This window comes from Chlamydotis macqueenii, chromosome 5 (genome assembly GCF_036417535.1).
Source record: "Chlamydotis macqueenii isolate bChlMac1 chromosome 5, bChlMac1.mat, whole genome shotgun sequence".
In the NCBI taxonomy this organism is placed as follows: Eukaryota; Metazoa; Chordata; class Aves; order Otidiformes; family Otididae; genus Chlamydotis; species Chlamydotis macqueenii.
In genome coordinates this window covers 42,370,290-42,388,747 of record NC_141560.1, presented here as the reverse complement: position 1 = coordinate 42,388,747, position 18,458 = coordinate 42,370,290, and the positions used below count along the sequence as shown (strand labels likewise).

The window sequence follows — 18,458 nt, the reverse complement described above, 5'->3', positions numbered from 1 at the left end:
AGCTGTCTGTGATGAATCATGGTTAAATGGGGGTGTTTCTCCAGAGTTTTCTGAATGGGTAAGTGCTCCTCTTCACACTGCTCAATACATTCACCCGTCAGCTTGAAGTGTAAAATTACCTCTGCTGAAAAAAAAATTAAAAAATACATTTTGCGGATGACACAGAACTGGCAGAATGAATAAAGGCAGTCGTTCAGAGCAATGGGGATCCCTTGACAGCCGCGGCGCTGCGGGTTCGGCTGCGATTTCACATGCAGGGTCTGCGGGGGCCGTTGCTGCGCGGGAAATGGAGGACGGGGGAGCGGCACGAGCACCCCGAGCGCTCAGCAACGGTCGCTAACCGTCACGCCGCGGAGCTCCTCAAAGGAACCCCTGGCCGAGCGGGCCGTGGCGGTGAGGGGGCGAGCCGGCGCACCCGTGACGGCCACACAGACCTGGATCCTCTCCCCACGCCTCGGGTACCGGCCCGCACGGCAGGGGCGGGCTGCGGCCAGCCCGGTCGCTCCAGGCAGGTGCTGGCACGGCTGCTGGAACCGGTCCCCCTTCCCACCGCCCCTTCCTTCGCGAGCGGCTCCTTTAAATTCTCGTGGAGGTCACCGGAGGATTCGCCTCAGGCCAGCCCCGCTCGCGCGGCTTGAGCCAATCCTTTTCCATGCCTGTGCCCTCCCCCAGGCCAATGAGAAAGGAAAACCTTGGAGGCGGGAGGCCAGCCTCCGTGATGGGCGGCGCTGCTGGCCAATCACTGCCAAAACTGGACGGCGGATGCATGAGAACGGTACCCAATAGGCTTGTGGCCGAGTGGGCGGGCCCGGCGTCTCTGGGCGCTGCGAGCCCCCCGCCGGGTGGCCGAGGTAAAGAGGGGAAGATGGCGGAGTGAGAGGAAGAGGCGGAGAGGCCGGGGCCGGCCGCGGCCTCGCGGCTTCGGGGCTTCGGCCGCGCTGAGGTGAGTGCGGCGGGGAACAACGGCCTCCGATGCGGGACCGCGCCCAGCCCGGTGCCTGGTGCCGCGCTCCCTGATTGGGTTGGGCCCGGGTGGCCGCGCACTCTCCTCGCCGTCCTGCTCCGTGATTGGGCTGGGCCCGGGCACGTTCGCGCCTGCCGCTTCCTGAGGCGCGCTCCGCCCGCCGCCGCGGCCTCTGGCCGGACCGGACCGGTGACCGCACACCCGGCAGCGCGGCCTCCGCACTGAGCTGGCTCCGGCAGTGGGGGGATGGGGGGGGGGGGGGGAGAAGAGGAGTGTCTGCGTGGTGACGGCCGGCGCCCATGGGGGCCAGGGTGAGGCGGTGGGAACCAGGCCGGTTCGACCCGCCCGCCGCCCCGAAAAGTCCGAGTAAGTTCGGAGTTGGGGGCGAGGGCGTGCCGCAGGCCCGGCGGGAGCGGGCGGGCAGCCGTAGCGGGCTGCAGCAGAGGGCTGGGAGGCAGAGCCGGTTTCCTGCACGGCGATACCCCACCGCCCAGTTCGGAACTGCCGAGGGCACGCTTTCGGCGAACAGCTGCAGCTGACAGCGTACGTGGGGAACAGAAACGAGAATGTATCATGCGAAATTAGACTTCTCATGTCCGGCTACGAACATAGCACTGATTATAGGTACTCTTCTGTTGTCGTTGTTATTCATGGAATCTGTGTGCTAGATGAGTTTTGCTAATCTGGACAGTTGTATCCTTTTCTGATACCTTTATGTCATACTGACACAGGAGCGCACGAAGGGGATGGCTTCCAAGTCTGCTGTCAAAACCAGAACGTACGAGTAATCTACAGCGTGGAATAAGTTTTATGGAGAGTGGAGAGATTATATTAGGATTGATTGTAGCCTTATGAATTCGTGTGATTGTTGATAATAAGGTGAAAATAATTTTATTTTACACATGATGAAACGTGAAACTATTGTACTATAGAATGGTACTTTGTTTAAATAAATAAAAAAAGAGGGAAAACTTCTTACTGACAGCAGAAAGATTACTGTCACTAGCATGAGATTCCTTGTGTTCTATATTTGATAACAATTCTTTGAATCTCGAGTTTGTCATAGAATTCTAAGTGACTGCATTTTCAACGTGTATGTCAGGTAAAAGTAAAAAATTGCAGTGGTTAAATGAGAAGCACGGCTTTAGAACTTGTGGAGATGTGGCATGTTATCTTACGTGATCTAATAACGAAGTAGTTTTTGTAACTGGTGAAAGAACTCAAAAGAAATATAACTGTGTTTGTCACAATTAGTTCTGAAAGCAGTAGCTGCTTATGAGAAAAATTTCCTAAGGAATATTTTACCAATTTCATGTGCTATATTATTCATATAGTAACAGTAATAGCAGCCCATGAGAAACATAATATTAAGGCACAGCATGCTCCTACTGATGAATATTCCTACTCACAGTGTCTATGCATGAATTGTTAAAATATGCCAGGGGATTTGCCTTTGGCATATTACATATAAAGATAATTCTGTTTTATGTTATCATTACAAGAATAATAAGCAATCAACTTTCTTTCAAGTGAAGTTGTACACTATTTTAGCAGTAAGTAAATTTACTTGGATTAATATTTATTCTTAATTGCTTTCAATGTACAAGAGCTGTGAGAAGTAGTATCTTAAAAAAAAAATCAAACCCCAAATCAGAATTTTCTGTTACCCTGGTATGTGTCAAACTGACTATATACACTGCTTTACAATCTTGCCCACAGTGCTGTGAGTCTGCAGTGTGAAGATTTGCATGAACAGGCTATGCCTCTTATGATAGTGACCTGACATTCAGGAGTGTCAAAAATTTTGGACCACCTAAGGCTGAAAATTCTGACTGAATCTGTGAAGAGTCTGGAGTATCTCTTGAACACCTCCCACGTTCATTCTTAAAAACTGGAAAAGGAACAGAGTTTGAAACCAGTCCTGACGTGCCTGAGGTTATGTGAATGAATGCAAGATGCGAGGGCCGGTGCAGTCTTTGTAGGATTAAAAAAAGGAAGAAGAGGATTTCTCTAAAATGGGATGTGGAGGAAGGGATGTTTCTTTGCCTGAACAGTATTCAAGGAGCACATTACTACAGTGTGTGTAACATGAAATAGAAAGCTCAGCTGTGAAAGTCTTCCCTGCCTGCTGTAGGAAGTACTGTTACGACGTTGTACCGACAATGTAGCAGATATCCATTGGAGACCTTTTAGGAGAGGAAGGTGGTTTTATTTAAAATGTAAAGTGAAACAGAACACACAGTCAAGCTTGCAATCTGATAAACAGCTGAACGTGTGCGGTGCCTGAGAAGTCTGTCCAGCAGTCAAGCACCATAGCAGGGGTGTTTTAAGCTGTGTGTCCATCTGTCTGGCTCCACATTGCTCGTGTCCAGATACTAAATCCAGGGTCCCTAGTAGAGGACAAGGGACATCAGCTGGCAGGTTCTTATATCTTGAGGCCTCTTTGTAGGTTGACAACTATTCTAGGTTTCACATATGCCTTTGTGTACCCTTTTGTCTGTGTCTCCACCCTGTCCAGCTCTGTGAATTATCACTGTTCTTTGTCTCCAGATCTGGGTGTCTTCTGAAGTTGCAGGGGGATGTGCTGAGGTCTTGATGACCTGCTAACCTGGATAACACAAGCCCTTTTGAGAGCCCTGTCCTTTCTGTATGTTCCCTTTGGTGCCTTCACACTCAGGCACTCCCTTTCTGTCTCCAATCATACTAGTCTTAGCCTTTAATAATAAAGTTCTCTGCATTGCCTTGGAGATTTGGTTTAGATAGCTTTTTAAAAGTTACCTAGAACATGAAATGAGCATGAAGGCAGCTAATTTTTTTGCAGGATGGTAAGCTACTCCTGCTGTATTTTGTGTTTATGATTTAAGCTTTTGTCATTATCAGCTTTCCAGGTTAAGTTTGATACTTTTTATGCCATCAGAAAAACCTCAGTGGACGTGTGATCTGCAGTGCTAATTTTGCTTTCTTTGTCTTCACACACCTCCACAACATCTAACTTTCAAGTTTTCCTGTCTTGGTCTTTCTGCATAAACCTGTTCCTAGATCTTTCCTTCCTCACTTACTTCTCAGGCTCTAGGGAAGAGGAATAGTCTTTATGTCCCTGTTAAGTCTGCTCATCTCCTGGAGCATTTGTGTGTGAGAGAAAGGTAGTATTTTGCAAAGCTGGATCTGATGGACCTGAGTTTTTGCTGATTAATCTAATTAAAACTAAGGGTACCATAAAACAGGGGATGAGAGGTGGGGTGAAACTTGGTAGCATAGCTGTACGCTATTCATTTTAGTGTAGTTTCCAATGCCAGTGTGCTGATTATGTCAGAATACTGGCTTGGTTTTTTTCCTATTGGTTCTTTGGTAATAGGGCACATTGGTCTATATGAGAAGACAAATACTACAGTTTTAGTGGTAAATCTATTTATGAGATGTCTTTTCATCTCTTTTTGGCTTTGAAATTCCTGAAGTTGCCTGAATCCAAGGAATTGTCAATCTGAATGCGAGATTTAAAGTTCATGGAAACTAACCTCTAGTTACAGTAAAGCAAAAAATTATGAATGGGCAATAGGTCAAAACTTAATAATATTTTGAGAATTTTTAACAGAAAAAGATTAATATATATAATGTTGAGTTTTCACAAATATTTCTTGTTCCAAATCAATTGATTGTATGTTCAGTGAGACATGAAACAAAAAAAAAAAATTTTTTTTTCTTTGCAGTTTCCCCTAGATTTTACCTGTAGAGTTGATACTGTCATCATCAATTTCAATGTCTGCTAATTTTCATTAGCCTTGATTTATATTCAGTTACATTTTCAAGTTCTGTCGGTATTAGTGTGAACGCTGCTCTCACATAAGCTATGAAGGTCAGATAGAAAGTGAATCAAGCAGAGCAGTTACAAACTGGGGCATCCAAAGTTGGTGAACTTGTTAAAATTTAAAAAAATATTGCTAAAGCTGACTGAATTTCAGTATTGGATGAAACATTGCTTTGTATGAGTTGCTTTAAGTGTCACCTGCTGCTTTTTTATTATAAAGACTTATCTTAGTATTTAGTTTATTTGTAGTTCTAGAATAAGTGAAAGAAACCCCAACTTTTCAAAGATTGGCATTGGGAATTATTTCCGTTATAAGTAAGTTTGGGACAGTTCCTGATAACTGTTGCTTATCAAATTAGTTGTTTTGTGGATCACTTGCTGTTGGTGCCTCAGTCTTTCAAAGTCACATAGTGCTTGGCAAGTTCTTGAGGGAAGACTTGGCTAGGAACAGTCTCAATTGACAACATGAAATACGGGGCTAGGGGTCATCTGCTGACTGGAATTTTTCTGAAGGTGCAAGTCCCTTGTGGTTGCAGAAATGCTGTGTTGTGCAGGAGGATGGAAGCTACTAGTGCTTTGGTGACGATACTGGGAGTTTTTAATAATGAGAGTTCTGTGTGATGAGATAGTTCTGCTTATAGCAATTCGTTATTCTTCCAGTTAGGTTGTCAGCTCAGCATCCTTGAGAACAGTCATTATGCTTCCTTGCTACAGTGGTTTGTTGTTAACATGAAAGAGTTTCTTGCCTTACTGGAGGCTGAAATTGTGTCCATCTCAGTTCCTATGAAACTGGAGCACGTGACTGTTGATGGTAGCTTACCACAGCAAGGTAGTTTTATGCACAACTAAAAAGTCATTTTGGTAGTGGTGTACATTTAATGCTCTAGGTGTAGTTGGTCGAGCATGGGCTGTAGGCTATTCTCAATAAAGTAAAAACCAACACATAGGTATTGTGTAAACTATGTTCTGTGGAATTAATAGCACACATTATTTTACTCCAGGAAACAGAATGGTTTCTGGACAAAAGCCTTTCAGGCATGTTTTGTGTATATGCTTCTCCTCCCCAGCCTGTTCTTGGTTAAAATTTGCCTGTCCTGGGTCTTCCACACTTGGGCCCAATTCACTTGACTTTCCTTTCCCTTAAACTAAAGGAAGGGAGTGGCTATGATAATTTGAAAAGTAACATCTGCGTGTTTTATGTAGAATGCCTAAAAATGTTAACTAGTTCCTGGAAGGTACAGCTAATCTTTTCTGTCTGGTGCAGATGATCATGTATGATCCGAATAGCTTCCTAGATGCAAATTTAATTTTATTTGTTCATCTTCTTCTCTCTAGGCTCACTGAAGAGAATGTGAATTGATGAAAAATAATGGTAAGTAAAACCAAAAGGTTATTTAGGTACTAAATATCTAGTATTAAACTTGTCAGGTTTCTTGGTGCATTTAGGTTTTTTTTTCTTTTTTTCTTATTTTTCCTTTTTTTTTTTTTTTTTCCTGTCCAAAGAAATGGATCATTGAGATTTTAATTTTTTGTAATGTACTTTCAAGAACTGGAATGTTGCCACAGTGTCAGCTTTTAGCTTGAGCTTCACCTTAAAGAAGCTTTGAATTCTCTATATATTCTAACAAGAATAAATGCTTTTAAAGTTATAAAATTCCTGTCCCGTTATGTCATTTTGCTCTGCTGAGAGACACTAACTGTGTAATTGTATTAACTTGGAGTAGTTATCTTTAAAGTTGTATTTGTTAAACAGTAGGATTCAAAGAAAGATAATATAACCAAATGTTGATTATCAAATAGAAAAGTACATTCAAAATTTCGAAGGATGACAATCAACTTCAGGAGTTTTGATTTCCCCCCCCGCAGTGAATGAGATGAAGATATTCTGGTAGTTAAGGTGTGTAACAGAGTGCCGTATTCTGTTCTCAGCTCTGACACAAACCTTTGTGATGTTTTGTTGCAGCTCTCCAGGACTGTTTTTCCCCATCTTCATAACAAGAATAAGACTTTCCCAACAGTGTGAGCATGGATGATCAAGCTTATGGTCAGCTGAAGTGTTTGAGCGCCTCAGAGAGAAAGTGATGGTGATGTGTGCTATATTTCCATTTTCATTATATACTTGCTACTTCTAACATAGAAGTTTAAAATTATCACTAAAAGATTATTTCTGAACTTGATTAACTAAAGGGTTAAGGTAATTAGAATAAGATGAGAAATATAGAGAGAGAAAAGAGAGGAAGGGGCTAGAAAATACAGTGTATCCTCCTGTTCTTAAATGTGAGAAATAAACAAAAGAAAAAAAAAATCTCTTTCACATCTCTTATTGCAGTACAGGAGAATGATAATAAATGTTTCTGGCACTAGCTCTGCAGGAGCACGCCTGCACTACCTTCCAATCCAGACTGACATCAAACTTAAAGCAAAAAAAAATGTCTGAACAACTACTGTGGCTAGGTGATACCAGGTGAGTGTCACTGATGAAAGGCCAGGAGATCAGTGACAAGATGACAGTGCGTTGAAGTATGTCTACACTGCGGATAAGTGGGGAGAAATGAGTAAAAGTACCTGCCTAATCTGTGTGATCTTACAGCTGTCGTAAGTGCTTTTTTCCTGTGCAGCACTGACAGTTTCATAGTTAATTAGGTGATAGTTTATGTTGTCTCTTTGAATTGTGACCTGCTGTAGCAGAATAAGCTCTCTCTGTGTGCAGTGTGCATTCTGGAGTTACCTCAATATTGTCATGCTTTGTGTTGGAGCCACAGTTAAGAAGCCCCATAGCTAATTAATGCTGGTATATTTTTGGATGCATTGCATCTCAGTAAGTGCATAGTTCAGCATTTCTGTAGTATTTCCTTAGCCAGCTTATGGACACCTACAGTTAGAGATAAAATCTTACAGAGCAAGGGATTATTGCAGTTTGTGAAGCCAGCTGATTTTGTCCATTAGAGTCAGGCTTTTAAAGTAATGGACCAGCGGGCATTTTAATGTTGAATGTATTTTATTGTGTTTCCTAAACTACCTTTCCTGTTTTCATAATTTTGGGATTCCAGATCCTCTGCTGATATTCAAGAAGAAGGTGGTTCTGTTGGTTGCTCATAGGCTGTGAGATGTGGATGTTTCTCTTCTAGCAAGCAAAAACCTGTCCTTCACTTCCGTAAAGCTGAATGAACAAAGGTCTCTCCACTTCCTTTTTCAACCATTTCACCCAACATTTGATTCACCAGATGACTTCTCCCACAGAAATACCCCACCATTTTATCAAAACTCAAAAGCAGGGTAACGGAAATCAGCATGTGTTTCCCTGAAGAAATGTATTCTGTGCCAGCTCTTCATCCAGCTTTCTGCATTCTGTTTTAAAATGAAAAATACTTTGTAATTAGATGCAAGTGGAGGCTGGTGTTCTTCACTGGTGTCTCCTTCTTCATTTTAGGAAGGTTAAGTACTTCACTTTGTCGTATTGGAATTCCTAGCAGATAAAGTATCTGCATACATTGCTGTGTCAGACTGTCTCGACATGTATGAAAAGTTGCAGCAGGAAAACTAGAACTTATTTTCTGCTCTGACGTGAGGAAGAAACTTACTGAACAACTGGGGACATCCCATACAGGTATTTTCTAGTCCAGAACCCAGGCTTGACTTTGTAGATAGGTGTTTGGATGTCATCTCACATAAAGCAGATAATGCACAGGAACAAATGCAGAATCACCTTCTCTATAATGTATAAATGCATCATCTCGGTATGTGATCAAAATGTATATTTGCATGTGTAAACCTACATAAGTGCTGGACATGAAGAGCTTTCACCAGGAGAAATTACTCTGCACCATTTCCGTTTTGGCAAAGAAAAATGAAGCTTTAAAGGCCTGTGGGGTAACAGGATAATGATTAGGTTTACATGAAATCATTCTCTCCCTCTGGCTTTTTATAAATCCTTAGCAGCAAAAGGAACAAAAATAGTCTGCTGTAGAAGAGATGGGACAGAACTTCTTTCTTTATTAAAGAAATTGACTTCTGGTGGCATGGAAGAGACCAGAGGTGTAAAGTTGCAGTTTATCCACTCAGCTTCCGTGGCAGTTTCAACTTTTCATACTGCTGATAGAATCAGCTTTTTTATTCTTCTGTGACTGAGAAATGAGATAACCTGTATGTTTCCATCATCTAGGTAGAAATAGGCCCAGGAGAATGGACTGTTAGCCATGTAAGGGGTGAGGTGAGAGAGAGCAGAAATGCTTAGGACAGGCCTTTTTCCGGTTCCTCTTATTCCTTCCCAAATTAAGGCGCAGTCTGTTGTTCTTATGTTTACACAAGATTCTTTGTCTCCATCATTTGTCATTATATAGGATGTTTTCTGTCATTCTGAGATGAGAGCCTATATTGTTTACATGCTCCCTGCTATGGTATTGTATATGGCAAGTAAGATTTCTTGGCAAAAAAACCAGAACTGGGATGTGTATTCTATTCCACTTCAAATCTGGAACTCTTCTTAGTGCACCTTATTCCATGCTCATGATTTAGAAAATGTGACTTACTAGCTTAAAATAATATTTCCAAATCTGGATCAAATAAAGCTATATAGGTTCTGTTAATAGGTTTTTTGAGATAATAGCATGGTTGGGGGTGTTGTTTTAGATTTCTTGTTTTGTTCTGTTTTTCCTTTTTGGTTAACTGCTGGAGAGAGCCAGACAGCCTGAAAATGTCTGAAAAACCCAACAATTGAAATCCTTAAATGTTAATGATAGATTGCAAGGGCAGCGTTGAAAATGTGGTGACATTTCATGGGACCAAATTCCATAGCAGAGTAAGGACAAGTGTTGAAGTTGATCCTAGTCTTCAGAGTGGAGTTAAGTCTGTGTTAAGACTTGCTTTGTAACAGTAAGATTTAATGATAGCTTTACCTGTTTTTTGTTTCCATGAAGGAAAGATCAGACACGTAAGCTAAAGAGTGATGGGCAAGACGCTGCGTATCAAAATAATGACAACTGTAATGAGCAGAAACATGCACTAAAATTGTGTGTAACATTGTGATGAGCTGTGTGATAAGAGTTATATTGATCTTGATGAGGCAACCACCAGCTTGGCCTGATTTCTGTTAAGAACATAGGATTTCTTTGCTGAATATGATCTGAATTTTCTGGCATTGGAGGCAACTAGAAAAGCACACTTCCTTTTAGGGCCTCCTTATGTTGAAACTAATGGGATTTAGTGTAGATGTCTGTAGAAGCAGGATCCATCTCTAAATGATGGAAAATACTGTCAGTATCATAGGATTATAAGTGGTTGGGAGGTACCTGGTGTAAGAAATATCTTATTTTAGATCTAGGAATTTCCTTTTCTTCCTTCTGTCCATACTTACCCTTTTGACGTTAGAGCTAGCAGTTGTTTCTTGCATAGCTTGATGACAAAATACTTAAGGGCAGGAAGGTATTTTTCTGTGGACATGTACAAAACCTAAGCATTTGTCTGGCTAGAGAGTAGACACTTTAAGCTCTTTGATTTCTTTTTCCAAAGGAATAACCATTGACGTTTTGTAACCCTGCATTGTAACAAAAAAAAAATAGAATTGCTGATTTTTCCTGACTCCTATCCATGACAATGTAAGAACATTATGCTCTAAAGTTAAACTTGAAATGTAATATTTTTAGCAGGGCTAAGGATCTGTGGCTTTCACAGAAGTAATACTCCAATAGTGCATGCCCAGAAGACCCCTATTGCCATACCTTTGCGGCCAGCACCTTTATGAAACTGCTGTGTTAGGAAATGCTGCCTCATCCTACTTACTTTTTCTTGCTCCACTTTTTCTCTATATTGGTTGGAAATCTTCCCATGTGAAAGATTACAAGAACAAGGGGCATGTGCAATAGATCATATATATATACATATATATATTTTAATACTTGTGGACAAAATGATGTTACAAGTTGTTTGAAAACAACAAAATCACCAATGTCTTCCATTTTGAGATGTGTATAGTTCCATAAGCATTAGTGCTTTGTAGCAAACTGTAGTGCCATGTTAGGATCAGTGCATGAGCCTAGTAGTATTTTTACAATTTCAGAGTGACAAATTTATTAATTAACAGTGATGATAATGTAATTAACAATAGAAAGGATACAATAGAAATGTCACAAACCTGGTCTAAACATGCAGTATCCTCCCTTTGACAATGGCAATGCTATCTTTAGAAACTGAATGCATTCACTTAATGGCTTCATAGAATCATAGTTGACTTTTTGGTTTTAGTCTGTCTGTCCAACTGCAAGTGTATGTAAGCGTCCAGAATTTTCATCTCTGTCAGTGAGATTATTTTCTTTTTAGTCTTTGTTGAAGGTGTTTTCTTCCATATGCAGCATTTTCAATTTTATTATTACCCAGCCTGTGATGTACTCAAAAAAGTATGACTATGCTAATGAGTTTGTGTGCATTTTGTACACGTCTGCTACCTTAAGATCATTTACAAAATCTGTTTATTAAGTAATATTTTTTTTCAGATCTGACTACATAATTGTTATAACTGGTTAAACATTATCCTCATTATATAATAAGTTAATGGTTGCAAAATGCTATCTACCAATCATGCGTAGAAGACTTTTATCCATTATTGCAGGAATGGGGAACCTTTTTTGGCTGAAGTCCTATTGAATCTTTTGACGCCTTTGGTGGATCCTGCATTTACAGGCATCTTAATGTTAATAATAATAAGAGAGAATATAATAAGGTCAAGGGCTGTTGAAAAATAACATTGCAGACTGTACTTGCGCAGCAGGCTCTCTCTAGCCTATGGATCAGAGATTCCCCACCCCTGTATTATTGAGAATTCAGTATCCTGTATTTTAGATAACTTCCAGGATTGCTTTCCAGCTTGAAGCTCAATTTTAATTATTTCTGTCTCTCCCTCTGCTTTTTTCAGAAGGAATGTTTAGACCAGGGGAAGTCCAAATGATTTAGCACTCAGTGGGCAGCTTGGACTGTTCAAATAAGAGACTGGTATAACTCCTGCGATGTGCAATGCTCTGTGGATGGCATCCTCTGATTTCCTAGGAAAAAGTCTTTTATTTGGTGCGAGTGTTGCTCTTCACTCATTTCTCTCTTTTACAAGAACAAAATTCTCTTTTAACTTAGAGAGGATACTGCATCTTTTTTTCCGGAGACCTGCCTGTAAATGGCCATCAGGGGAGACAGGGAGGGAACGGGTAGCTTGGTTTTGTAATTTTGATACGGTGTATCTCTAATTAATCAAAAAGCATGTACTTTTGGTGCAAAACCAGTAATTTGTGCAGAGTTAATATATGTAATGGGGAAGGGCGGGGAGGGGGGGGGAACCAACACCAAACGATCCTCTGCATCTAATACATTTCCAAGAAAATTGGACAGGTGGGCCATTTACAGCAGAGCTCTGGGGGACCTGTGCTGAGAGTTAGGTTCAATCTAAATGGAAGTAGCTGTACCATTGAATAAAGTAGTTTAGTGCTCGGGAGAATCAATTGAAAAATACCTCTGAAACTGGAATGCAAAATAGCACAGTACGTAGGGGGAAGAATCCCTGATGCAAACAAAGCCATAAGATGATTTAATAAGAAAATAGAACTTTAGTAGCAATAACTGTTTTGCATGTGATAGTAAATAACTTGCATTAGCAAGACTGTACAGTAGAGTAAGTGGGTAATAACCAAATAAGTTTGTGGCGCTCTGTGCTGCAGGGAGTTGCATGAAGAGTCTCTTCCTGAGAAGATGGGTGAATTCCTCTTATGTTCCTCTCAGTGGAGGGAATTTGGCACTTGAATACTTAGTTAATGAACGTGATATAAAAAAAAATACTAATTAGCTTTTTCACATGTCTAAAGCACTGTCAATGAGTGCTGGGGGAAGGGCAGACAGTTCTTTTTGAAAGGATAGCTGAAGTTTCCCTTTATATTTTTCTTTTTTTGTAGTTTAGCACTTGCTCTGTTATTCAGAGAAGAAACTAAACCCTTCCAAATACTGGACTGTGAAGAGAACGTGATGCTGAAGTTAGAAGCTTTTATTGTGGGAAGTACTTTTTGTTTTCTGTGTTTAAAAAGACCAATCTGAGATGGTCTTTAAATAAAAACTAAAAAATTAGAGAACACCTGACACTCAGAACATTTGTACATCCCAAGCATGATTGTAGAATTCTAAAAATGTTATTTACAGCAAAAAATAATTTTAGCCTTGCTAACCACTCTGTTTCAGACCATAATTGATTTCTGTTGATGCCTGAAGTTTTGCAGAGGCAAATACTGTGAAGTGTCTGATAACACAAAGGGTTATTGATCTACAGCTGCAGGCTCTGCACCCAGCAAAGTATTTGCTATCAAAGGGTTACATAAAAGAGCCACAGGAGTTCCAAAATGTCCATAGTTGACACTATTTTCAGAGCAGATATGTAGTCTATAGAAACAACATGGCTCAACAGATAATACTGTATTCTGAACAGAATTATTACGTCAGAAGTTTAGATCTGTCTGTCTGGATTTCTTCTAGAAAGCTGGAATAATTTGAACCGTAACTTGCAGCCGAAGGAAGGCTTCCAATGTTCTGAAATTACAGAGGTGAAGCCCTTTGGCTCTTTTTAAGTTTATAATGGGACTGTGGGGGCTGTGAGAATTTTTACAGTATAAAGTAACCAAGATAAGCATGAGGATGTCTAAATTAAGTCTTGACTAATATGTAATATGTGTATGAAAAGCTAATTGATCTGGAAGGTTGTAATCAGCTTAAATTCCAGCTATTGAATTATTGATAAAATTGGAGGCTGGCCATAGGGGAGCTTAATTTGATTGTTATCTGATTATATTAGAGAAATTATAAATTTATTCTGATCTGTGGTCAGCAAGTACATTTACATAATAATGAAATAATAATGAAAACAATCATGTTGATACTTCAGAAGTATGAACTTTGTGCCTGAATAGAATTATTCAAGGGTTTATTCATTCAGAGAAGGGGGACAGGAAATCAAGACTGATGTAGCCAGGCAACCTATCTGCATATTCCTTCCAGTTCAGACTTTTTATAATGATCTGTAGTCTATGGGCTGCTAGACTAGAAATTACTATTCACAGCAACAGAAGGAATCCCTTTGCCTTTCAGCTCTTGTACTGCGGCATGACTTTTGCTCCAACCCCCTTGACTTCAATGCTTCTAAAACTAAGTAGAAGTGTTAGGTGCTACCACATTGCAGTGTGGGATATCAAAGGTGTAGTAACCAGTACTGATAGGCCTCCTTTAGCAGTACCACACCCAGATGGTAGAAGTATATGCTGTTTCCATACCCAGTAGTGCTGCTGCAGAAGGTCTAGCCAGTACTTTGGTTGAGAATTACACCCTCAGGAATTGCACCTTCTGCAGCTGAGGATAATTGTCAAATTTAGGACAAAAAAGAAAGTCTTGCAAAGACTCCTTGATAGTGAGTGAGAAGAAATTGTACCAAGCTTCAGGACACTGAAGGATTACATTGTCAAGAGTTGGCAGTGTGGGTTTTGGGCAGAGAAGGGAAAAATATGGAAGAGCAGAACAGTTTTTGATGGATAACCAATCTTAGAAATAATGGCTTCCTGCACCCCTAGGAATGAACTGGTCTTCCTCCAAAACTAATAATTCTATTTGCTGTTCAGATACAGAACTGCATAATGGCAGTTCAAGTTAGATTCTATTGGATTTCTTTTACTGAAAGATCAAGCATTTTGCCCCTATAGCACATTGACTGGCACACAAAAGCCAGCAGTTGAACCAGGGTGTCTTGTTTATCAGTGCAGAACACTAACCATGAAGTCTGATGCCTGTTCCCTTTCAGTCTGCTCTACACTTTCTCCTGAGTTTTAGAGAAAGTGTGGGTGTTCATGATGTGAGCCGAGCTTGTTTCTGTCTCTGACCTAGGTAGCAGGTTATAATACAGATTCCTCTAGGCTTTACAGCATCTAAGGTTAACGATAAAAGGTTTCTTACTGTTATAACTTACTGTTTAGTGTGTCCTATGTAAATCCTGTCTGCTTCTCTCCACTTTCCCTCCTAATTAGTGTGTTTGCAGGTCAAATAAAAGACTGCTAGTTTGTAATGCCTTAGGCATGAAGAACTGCATGGAGAAACTGAAGGAAAGCGGCACAGGCCCACAAACCAAATCTTAGAGCTAGTATTCTAATTATGCATGATTCAAAATGTCTAGTGTAATGTAGTTATTACCAGTAAACTGAGATATGCATTATACATAATGAAGCAATAGGAATTAATATACCAATAGCTTGAACTTCCTGCTTTGATTCTCAAATTTTGGTTTTTTAGAGAATGTGCTGCCTCTGTAGAGAAAGGGGCAGAATGTATAGATAGGGACAGAAGCATGGCACCAAAACTGTAAATCAGGAACCAGGATCAGCAGAACTCGCCTTTATAACCTCTTGTCTGGTTCATATGAGTGCCCTGAGCATGTAAAAAGCAGGGCACGAACTAAGCATGTTTAGGGGCGAGATGAGGTTTCTCACCTGCTGCAGCTGTAGCAAGGAAAAGGGTGCAGAGTTTCTTAACAAGGTGCAGGGGGGGGACCAACGGGTGAATAAAACCCTACAAAACAACAAAAAAAACCCCAAGTAATGGAAACAACAGACTCAATTTGAGCATAGCATTTGCCAGAGGGTAGGTAATAAGCTTGGGTGTGGTGAGAGAAATTATTTGGAGAAGACTGAAATTAATAAGCACAGTACATATATTTCAGGTGTTGAATAGCTTTTTAATAGACAGTATTTTCAGGTAACTCTAGCCACATAGGCAGCTGTACTGAAGCATACTGTACCAGCCAGCAATAATGGCACCTGCAGGAACGAACCTGAAAATACTGGTAATCTTGTATATTTTTTAAGTTCTTTAAAGAGATTTTTAAAAACAGAAGATGAGATTTGATCACTGAAGGTCTTTATCTTCTGCAACACAGGTTGCAATAGTCTTTTTTTCTTTATTTCACTTACTAAATAAAAGGGAATTGGGATGCCATTTTTCTGTAAACTTTTAGTGTATTCTCTGTAATATTTCCCGTCTTTTAGTGAATAATGCAGTGAATTTCTGCTGGCAGTTTGAAAATAATATAGAACGTGTGGCATAGCCTAAATCACTAATACTATTCCAAGTTTAAATTTGTATTTGAACATGTAGAATACTAGCTTGTTATTGCAGAATTGCATACATCTAGCTTAGCTTAATTTTGTAGGTGGGCTTAATTTGTGCAGAACACTTCTCCGTGTACAGAGGCTCGGTTCTCTTTCTTAAATAGAAAGAGGAAGTGTCTTGGAGGAAGAAATTGTGTGTCAAGTTAACTCCTGTTCATACTTCATAGCTAACCATCCATAAAGCACCGTGATTTGGGTTTAAAATGGGGGTTGTGTTTTTTCTCATGAATGCTTTTTCTAGATATACAGGAATTGCCAAATGAAGATAGGAATATTATAAGAGAAGATAACTGTTTTATGGTATCGGAAGTTAACTAAATGAAATCCTTTGACCCAGTTTCTTAAAGGAAAAAGGGAATTTGTAAACCAACTTTAGCCCAGCAATTAACCATGGTCACCTAATTCTTAGTTGGGTATTTAGAACACTTCACATTGTTTTAAACCCTGTTAAATACATTTCCTTGTGTGTGATGAGTAAGTAGTTGTATCCATTGTTAATACTTATTCCCTTAAATATAAAACCTGGGGAATAAGCTACTTTAGGATGTCAGTGAAGATCTCCTCCTTTTGAAAAGTATGATATAACAGCAAAGAAGTATTAAGTTAGAGATTCTTAAAAATTACTTACTTAAACAGGTTAGAAAATACTTCTTATACTGAACTTCTGATGGCATGCTCATGTGGATTAGCGGAGGAAATTATTGGTGTCTCTAGGAACTATGTGCTCCCATTGCACATTTCACATGGTAACAGTGAAAGAATGTCTCCCTGCAAATTCTAATGTTTTTCCAAAAGGCAGCTTGCTTTTATATCTATGCATCTTTGAGGATTTCAAGATAAGATTTTATTCTTTTGACACTGTAAAGAGGAACTGTTTAAAAATGAACTTGGAAACTCTGCACCTGTATACAAATTTTTTTAGCAATAAAGCAGCACAGGCTGAGAATGCACTAAAACTGCATGTGTCATTTGTTCAGAAGAAAAATTGACCCACTTACTATACACTCCACTCCACTTCTGAGATGTGTTTGTACTTGTTAAGTTTTGACAAAGGTACAGCAATCTGAGCTAAACTCACATATGCTGGATATCTACTTTGGATCTAGCTGTTCCAGCGGACTTCAGGCACAAGACCCTCTTTCTTGGAGGGAGGCACAACTTTTCTTGCAGTTGCTGCTAAAAGCAGTTTTGGGAAGTGCTGTAATGCAGCAGCAGCACATCACTTCAGGAGGACTGTGCTGAAGAAGCCAGGGCTCTCAACCCTGCTACAAGCTTTCCAAAACCTGTAATGGATTGCTAACCTTTCTGCTAGTTTATAGAAGATGCGCAGTATGACCGTTACTTCAGCACCCTGTTCAACCACCTCAATTTGTTTAATTTTCTAGTTGTTTTTGTGTTTAGATTCCAGAAAAGACAGCTGCTGGTTAGCTAACATAGAAAACAAGTCTCAAGGTCAGGCCTTCTTAAGCAGTTGGTATTCGTTTAAATAGAGAATTCACTCCTCCCAAGCCAGCCTGGCCCTGGCTACACTTAAAGCTAGAATACATCTCTCAAGATGCCTAATTAGAGGAGATTAGGTTCTACACTAGAATAGGAGAAACAAATACTCACTGATCAAGTGTAGATTAAGAGGAATTTAACACTGGGACAGGCTGTGAAATCAAACAGTGATCAAACAGTTCAGGAATAAAAGCCTACAAGCAGCACATAAATCAAAATGCATGCTTAAGTTTAAGTTGATATATCAGTAAGTGTTCACCTCAAAATAAATGCATTATCTTCAGTAATTTATGTGATTTGCTTCTTAAAATAGAATTTACTTAGAACACTGTATTGCTGTGGGTGTCAGCAGGTACATCAGGCAATAGTCAGTGCCAAGAAAAACACATGCTTGACAAATAGACATGAAGGACTACAGCTTGACTCAACAGAGTCGAAATCCTCCCAGTTTCAAAGATGAAAGAAATGTAGCTTAAAAATTTACCAGCTATTATTTAGTACATACTCATCATTTGTTTGAATTAATGCTATGTAATGTAAATATGAGGAACCATTAATTTAATGCTTTATAATGAACCTGGACCCAAGCAAGATAAACTGATGAGTTTTTTTTCTGCAAAAATAATCTAAGGAAAAGAAGTGAGCTTATGACTCACATTATATTATCAGTGATCTGAACAAGACATATTTCTGAATTTCTTTTTTTTAATTTAAAGAGTTTCTTCTTTACAACTGTAAAGATAATGTAAAAAATGTAACTGACAGCTTTCTTTTCCTTTTAGGAGTGAGCACTTAACTAATGAAGCAAGACAATTTAGCACTGTTATACACAGCACAGATGGAAAGTACATAGCAAGAAACAGTCTCAATGCAGAAACCAGAATGGAAGGGCAAAAGTGAGTCGTCCTGTTTTTAATCATGTTTTAGACTGATAAAACAACAAAAGGGCTGTCGCTTAAACAGTAACATGAAGGCGAAGTTACACAATGGAAAACATTTACCTGAGACTGGGAGGTAC

At 39.9% G+C, this 18,458-nt stretch overlaps 1 long non-coding RNA gene across 2 annotated transcripts; it reads left to right on the top strand.

Annotated features, from left to right (window-relative positions):
• Positions 1 to 821: 821 nt before the first annotated feature.
• On the top strand, positions 822 to 16,896 carry LOC147600557 (uncharacterized). Of its 2 annotated transcripts, none has more exons than XR_015258771.1 (4): positions 822 to 943; positions 6,105 to 6,141; positions 6,733 to 6,853; positions 7,820 to 16,896. It is a non-coding gene; the product is annotated as an uncharacterized LOC147600557 (long non-coding RNA). The 2 variants fall into 2 exon arrangements; XR_015258772.1 differs by having other exon boundaries at positions 6,733 to 6,858.
• Positions 16,897 to 18,458: the final 1,562 nt, after the last annotated feature.